General features: G+C 46.2%; 1 long non-coding RNA gene across 1 annotated transcript; it reads right to left on the reverse strand.

The window, feature by feature from the left end:
- Positions 1-4986: 4986 nt before the first annotated feature.
- On the reverse strand, positions 4987-6690 carry LOC142416328 (uncharacterized). Its single transcript, XR_012777696.1, has 3 exons — positions 6670-6690; positions 6435-6579; positions 4987-5087 (listed from the first exon to the last, which is right to left on the reverse strand). It is a non-coding gene; the product is annotated as an uncharacterized LOC142416328 (long non-coding RNA).
- Between the last annotated feature and the right edge of the window lie 380 nt (positions 6691-7070).

Here is a 7070-nt window from a genome sequence, read left to right on the forward strand (position 1 = left end):
GTTTAGGACGGGTTTGATGCTTTGCTGAAGGAGGAGTGCTTTGATCAGAAACATCATTTGTTTAACCTGTGACCATCGATTTCAATGTAATTGGCATCATCAGCTTCGCCAATGCAGTGTAATAGAGCACTAGTATCGGGGTCCTGGCCATGTTCCATTCATGTAATTGCATTTGTCGGCCTAAACAGAACCCTACATGTAAGGTTATTTATGTACTTGTCCACGGAGCAGACTGCACAGCAAACAGTAGCATTCAATGTTTGATGTGTTCTCTAAAAAAGAAAACCACATTTCTGTAAGTGAGGTGTATCTCAGTCAGTAATTCAAACTCTCAGCATCCATGAAATCCTGCAATCCATTTATGCCTGCTTTGTAGAACTGACGTTTGCTTGGTGGTCTAAAGCCTTTTATTTTTCTCTTTTCCTTTCCAGCATGTGCTCTTGTACTTACCAGGGCACTTACAGTATTATTTAGGTTGCTGCCTGCGATATTTTCAAGCTACTAGAAGACAGTTTCTTAGACATTTTCATAATGTTTTGAAATGCTGATGAGGATTTAGCATTAAAATTAATGGCAGCCAGCCGTGGTCTTTCAGATGTGAAAGACTGTGCAGTATTTTCTGGGAAAAAAAGGGGGGGCAAGGGGGAGAAGAATGGAGATATAAATAGCCAGTCTTGCTTTTCTCCAGGCAGGATCCTTTTAATCATGTAAAATAGATTTTAAAGATTAAAGACTCTAGGCTCTGTTCTGCCTTTGCTCATGTCTCGTATCACCAATTTTTTGTATTTAATTTGAATGAAAAAGGACACACATGGTGTTTTCATTTGCGTTACCCCAAACTGGAATTTCCCCTTGAAGACCATAGCCCCTACCTCCTCTGCAGTGAGGAGAAAACCACCACATCTGGGTGGAACAACACAGAACAGGAGAAAAACCAATTCCAAATCGTTACCCCACTTCTTGGACCTGGAACCAAGAGATTTTCTGAGATTCCATTTAGAGCTATGTCTTATAAGCTGAAAAGGAGACAGAAGAATTACTGGTCCAGCAGCTATATCTGTGTATGTATGAGCTGCAGTCCCAGATTTCATCCAGACATCGTCATACTGCACATGGAAAAACCTTCACTAATTGAAACGGGAGCATCAGCACCGGGAAAACTGACTGCACCGGGGGCCAGAGATCTCTGTCCTGCCGAAGAAGGTGAACTGCCGAAGGTGGAGGGCAGAGAGGAAAGGCCCAGCTCCACAGAGAAAAGGGGAATCAAAGTTCTCCTGCAGGAACAACGTGGCCTGACAAAAAGCCAGAGGAGATGCTGGGAGGACAGAGTAGGCCAAAGAACTAAAAATCTGGGGTAGAACAGACTGCCCATGCCCATCAACAGTCCCTTGACAGAGCTGGAACCAAGAGGCTTCCTTCTTCTGCCACCGGCACGATAAACCCTGTTTTGCCACCTCGCTCCCTCTCACCGAGGCACACAATGCAACAGGAGTTGCATCTCAGCGCAGGTTAGTCTTCATTCTTAAATTTACTTTTCTAAGGCAAGTTGCAGTCAATTCCTCTTGCACATTGACTAAGGTGTCCTTTCTCCACCTTGCACTCCTCAGACTTGCAGCTATAGTCCCACCTGGTTTCCAGTCGTGACTCTCTCCTGGAGCAGGAAGTCCCTCGTCTCCTCCAAGAGTCTGAGGCCATCAAAAATCAATAATGTATTAATTTTATTATTTGTACTTAGTTGTACTTCTCAAATGCAGTACAGGACATCCGGATAATTCTCCTTGATTACATTTATAAATACCCAGAGCGTCCTAACTTCGTTCCATATGCTAAAATATCAATGGCCTCATCAGCGAAGAGCGTGGAGCCTTCCTTAGGCGACCACCTTAAGGGTCCTTAAGTCATCAGTTGTGAACAAGTATTCTTTCCACTAGATATTCATAAGCCAAAGAATAGAAAGGAAACAAAGGACACTGTTCATCACATACAAACCAATAAATCTTCCTAAGGACATCTGGAATTCACCTTGAAACCCTGGCCAAACCTGAGACAGTTTTCTGGTGGGCTTCATCTCCCTGGGTTTGGAGAGCTGAGTCCTGTGTCCTACAGAGTCACTCTGCCATGCACATGGCCTATGGAAAGAGAGAGATACGCAAGAGCAGAAAAGCAGCATTTGAATGTAAGAAGCTGTCGCCGTTCTAAGCAGTGCCTTCTTGTTGGGACAGTATGGTTAGAGTGAAAATAAATGCGTGCAACTATTACAAGAAGATAAAACGTGTCTGTAATTGCAACGAAAGACTGTGTCTTGACAGCCCTGGAAATGAAAGTTCACAAAGCACATATAATGTGGGAAGTGTCAGCATAAACCTCCCACAGATGCCTCCACCAGCGTAACCGGGGGACGAGGGCAGCCCGTTCCCAGTCTCCCGGCCTGCTTCTGCCTCTCTGCTGAAAGCGGCCACCAGCGTTTTCAATTAATTCCAGGTGGTTTTGTACCACCGGCACTGATCCACTCGGAGCTGAACCAAAACCACTCCCCTCGCTGCACAGATAGCGCACATACGCTGCTCACTTCCAGCCTGCAGATCTGTTTCAGGGTCCTGACCCTAGTTTTTAAAGCCCTTAATAGGCGAGGGCCTAATGAACCCTGGAGACTGCTGCTTACTCCACAATCCAAAGCAACAGCTGTGATTGCTCTGGGTGAGCAGGGCCGAGCGAGCTCAGGGCGAAACCCTCCTCGCTTTCCGCATCCAAGCCTCCTGCCACCAAAGTCTCAGCCCTGTCTTTTAACAAGAGCAACGTGCTCAGAGCCTCGTCCGCAGTCCTGCTGCAGCCTTCTTCACTATTGCCGCTGCAGTATTCATTAGCAATTAGCACAGGATAAAGAAAAGCTGCATTTTAGAAAAAATAAGACATTTCTTCAGGTCTTTGCAGAAAACAGCCATGGTGAGACCATGTCCCCAAGAGCAAAGGGAGAAGGACACTTTTTCTTAAGTTATAGAAAAGCAGAGTCGGGAGAGAACTTGCGAGGTCGATAGCTCATCCCTGGTGGGCTACAGCAAGGGGAGCTCGGGCACCAGAGCCCTGACGGAGCAGCTCTGCCGTTAGCAGAACCGGTCCACCTTGTGTCCGGAGCAGCACAGCCGGAGTCCTCACAACGTGACCCTTCCTCGCAAGTTTTGGGTGAGGCCGGGGCAGATGAAAGCAAAGGCAGCACTGTTTGTGGGGAGTCTTTATGCTTGGTTAGGACAAACACAACATGCAGCTGAAAGAAGAAATTCCCCATTACTGATGTATTAATGCTCCCCGGTTTGCTTCTCAGCCTTTTCTCACTCTTCCACATGCAGCCTGTGCTTTTTCTGCTATACAACTATGAATAGAAACGCAGAATTAGCCAGCAGCTCAACGCCGGTTTGAAAGCTTGTCTTTGAAAGCTTGTTCCAAAGCTTGTTTGAAAGGATGTCTCCATCCTCCTTGCCACATGCTATTTCATACTTATACATACAATATCAATACTTCCGTACAATATCAACTTTAAAATAGATTAGAGGCTGATGAGCTGAAACCAATCCAGCTCATTACTCCTACAGCACCAGCACCGCTCTCCCCGTAGCCTTCCTCCTCCTTCATATCCACCCTCCCTTTGCCTCTTGTCCTCACCACCCGCGCTGTCCCTTCAGCATCAGCGTAAAGCGCTCGCTCGGGCAGCGCGCTAAGCCACGGCAGGGTGCTTCGAGCAGGCACCTACACCTTCCAGTAACTGGGCTGAAGCCCTTGTCTTGCCAAGCAACGCATCCCGCTGCTCCTAACCTTTGAACTTCAGCTGGTCACATCGGGTCCTTTTAGACAGCATGTTCATCTGCTTTCATATCCTGCTCCGTTTTGTAAGTGCAGGTTCCTTCAAAAGAATAAGCAGTAATTACTGCAGCCACACCTATACTGGAAACGCCTGTGCAATGATCCGCAGTTCATGCCCACAAGAAAACAAAAGCTGTAAAGAAATAAGCATCCATTCGCTCTGAACTTTGGTATCTGGTCCTTTTCTGCAGCAGGGACCTGATTCTTCGAAGCACTGAGCAGCCATAGCCCCTGAGGGACTTGAGTATCTTCTCACACATGCAAATATAAATCAGAAGCCGCTCTGTTGAAGGCAAGTGAATTATGCAGGTGTAACTTCAATGTGACAGAGAGGGCTCATGGATGTCAACAGAGACTGGAACAGGTGCCCTTTCATTTTTCACATGGTGATTTTTCATTTTCAGCCACTTGGTTTTGCACAGCTACAATAGCACATATACAGCTGCGATGCAATAGGACAGGATGGCTGATATTTAGGAGAAATCACAGGCTTAGATCAATGCACACTGCAGGTATTCAGCTGGAACCAAATGTGTTGGAAGCAATGTAAACCCCAGGGGGCTTGTTCACTAATCAATAAACACAAGGAATGTATGCCACTGAGTTATTGCTGCAGTGTTAATTGTAGCTATACAGGATTTTTTTTTTTTTTTTTTTTGCATTGCTAAAGAAACAGACATCTTCAAGAACTATGGCTTTTACAGAACAGACATGGTATGAAAAATACATTTCTATTCACTCCTCTGATGTTTTCAACTTCAGGAAAACATATAACCTCATTAGAAGCTCTCAGTGCTGCTTCATGAAGGAGAAAGGGAAGTTCGTAGTGCTTCCAATCCCCTGGTTTACCACAAGTGACATTTAAGCAGTCACCTGGGGAAAAATCCCAATGGGAGCACTGACAAAGCTTACCATTTGAAAAAGGTCAGACCTTCTATTCCTGCTCTGAATAGATGGTGCTGACCTTAAAAACCTCCCAGTCTCGGTCCCCCTCCTCAAAAGCATATGATGGAGCAGTCAGCTAGGGCAATTCTACCCAGGAGGAGATGCAGGGCATCATTGCTCTGCAGAATTTTCTTATTCCTTGTTTTCCTCTTGACAAATTACAGATAAATCAACTCATCGGCGAGCAGGCGCTCAGGAGAACCAGCAGCACAGGCACCAGCGCGGGAGCCCCAGGCAGGGCACGGGCTGTGGTGGGGCAGAGAGTTGCCTCTCTCCAAGGTGACTGTCTTGAAAACAGATGGCAAAAATGCAATAGCATTCAAAACCCGGGTGGACAGGGCGTTCTGCCTAAGTGTGACAGCAAAAGGGGGAGTCACAAAGACTAGCTTTAACCAAGGCAATTCAGAGCGGGAATTGCCATTTAGCAGCTCTGATTCAGCCTCTGGAAGAGCCCATTAGATACAGACACTACAAAAACTGGTCTCATTCAGCTGAAGTTAGCTCGGTGAGACCCCTCTCTTGTTTCACTGATTGAAGACCCCTCCTCACTCATCATTTATGTAGAGAAACAAAGGGCAGGCAGATGGAAAAATAATATTTCCACCCTGCAGATGCAAACTGAACCTCCGGTATCCCCTTGAGCGCAAGGTCAGGGAAGGACCTCATAGCAGAAGTCAAACCCAGATTCCTGAGGTTCTACCTCAGGACCTTAACTGTGAGTTCATCCTTCGTCCTGACGTGATCCTCTTAGTCTGAACCTGTAAGTATTCAGTGCCGCACATGCTAACTCCTCAACTTTACTGAGGATTGTCATCCTAGCAGAAGGTTGTCAGAGGAAAACTAGCACCACGCCAGGTAGCTGGCTGCGCATACAGCTCCCTCCCCCCCGTCAGTACGACTATCAGAGGCTGAGCCTCCCCACGGGCTTCAGAAGAGCAGACTTCCGACTGAGTCATCCCGTGGGATGAAACAGGACAGCCCACAGTGGTAATCCCAAATGCTGCAGTATGCTAGAAAATCAGCCCCTAACTGCTGCAGTCATGAAAATACAATAAACATGCCCTATGATTCCATTTTTAGTCGCTTTTCAATGCAGCACTGCAGTTTGTCAGTTTTTCTTGTCCCAGCTGGAATAGATGAATTGCTGATGCTTTTTAGGACCATTGGCAGATGAGCACAATAGAAACATCGCTCAGATATTGATGACTAATGCACACAGAACGCTTCCAAAAAACTGTGTTGCCATCGCAGCTAAACAAAGTGTACTAAATTAACATCCACATGGAAGGAGAGGAGCTCATTTCCATATATTCAGCATTTAAATGAACCTATGGCACCACTGCGAAACTCAGCTGAAACCAAAAACTGGCCATAGTTCTCCTGAAAGTTTCATAGACCTCCATAACCCTAACTCAGGTTTCAGGTTGGCAGCAAAGCCTGGAATATCTCACAGGGTTTGGGATTTCATTGTAGACATTTCTAGCAGCTGCTAGGAGAGCTTCTCTGGGGTCACAGACCTACAGGCCTCTAGATACTGTCCTCACTTTAAATTATCGTTGCCTTGCTGTAAAAGTAACATGTATTACTTGTAAGGCACAGTCCAGCACATTTCAAAGCTCACAGCAGTCTGTTACCAGCTCAAATGGATTAGATCAGCTTCTTCATGGGAAACCTCCTGGACGGTTTTCCCTCTAGGACTGGAAGTAATCTGCTTGAGTACAGCACAAGCCAGGGCTAACCTGCAGAGGTAGAAAATCCTTCCAATGGCTGAAAACGCCCCTGCCAAAAGAATTGAAAGCACAGAAAAGAGAACCTAATTTAGATTGGAAAAAAAAACCCCAAAAAACAAAAAACAAACCAACAACCAACACATCTAACAGCAAGACAGTGGGGCTAACAGACTACTAAAGCAAAAGGAAGAGCCCTCTGTCTGGAGCAGGACTAAGGAGGTGACTCACGAAGTTCTGTTGCTGTCGTCTCTGACTAAACCTTCTACTGAAGTCCAGACACCAAATGATCTGACTCCATGGGGAGCTAGGGCAGCCGGGGAGTCAGCACTCCCAGCTCCCGTTCCCAGCCCTCAGTCATTTGAGCACTCCTACACAAGTGATCCATCCACTACAAAATTACAAGCAAAACCCAAAATTCTTTCCTGCCTTGTGTGCTCTTAAACTTCCTACTACGACAATAACAAAACTTGTACATGCAAAAGCAGAACATAGACCGTTTCAAGCCCGAGACACAGCGCTGCTTGTTTTGTGGCCGGAGTA

Source organism: Mycteria americana, chromosome 13 (genome assembly GCF_035582795.1).
Source record: "Mycteria americana isolate JAX WOST 10 ecotype Jacksonville Zoo and Gardens chromosome 13, USCA_MyAme_1.0, whole genome shotgun sequence".
In the NCBI taxonomy this organism is placed as follows: Eukaryota; Metazoa; Chordata; class Aves; order Ciconiiformes; family Ciconiidae; genus Mycteria; species Mycteria americana.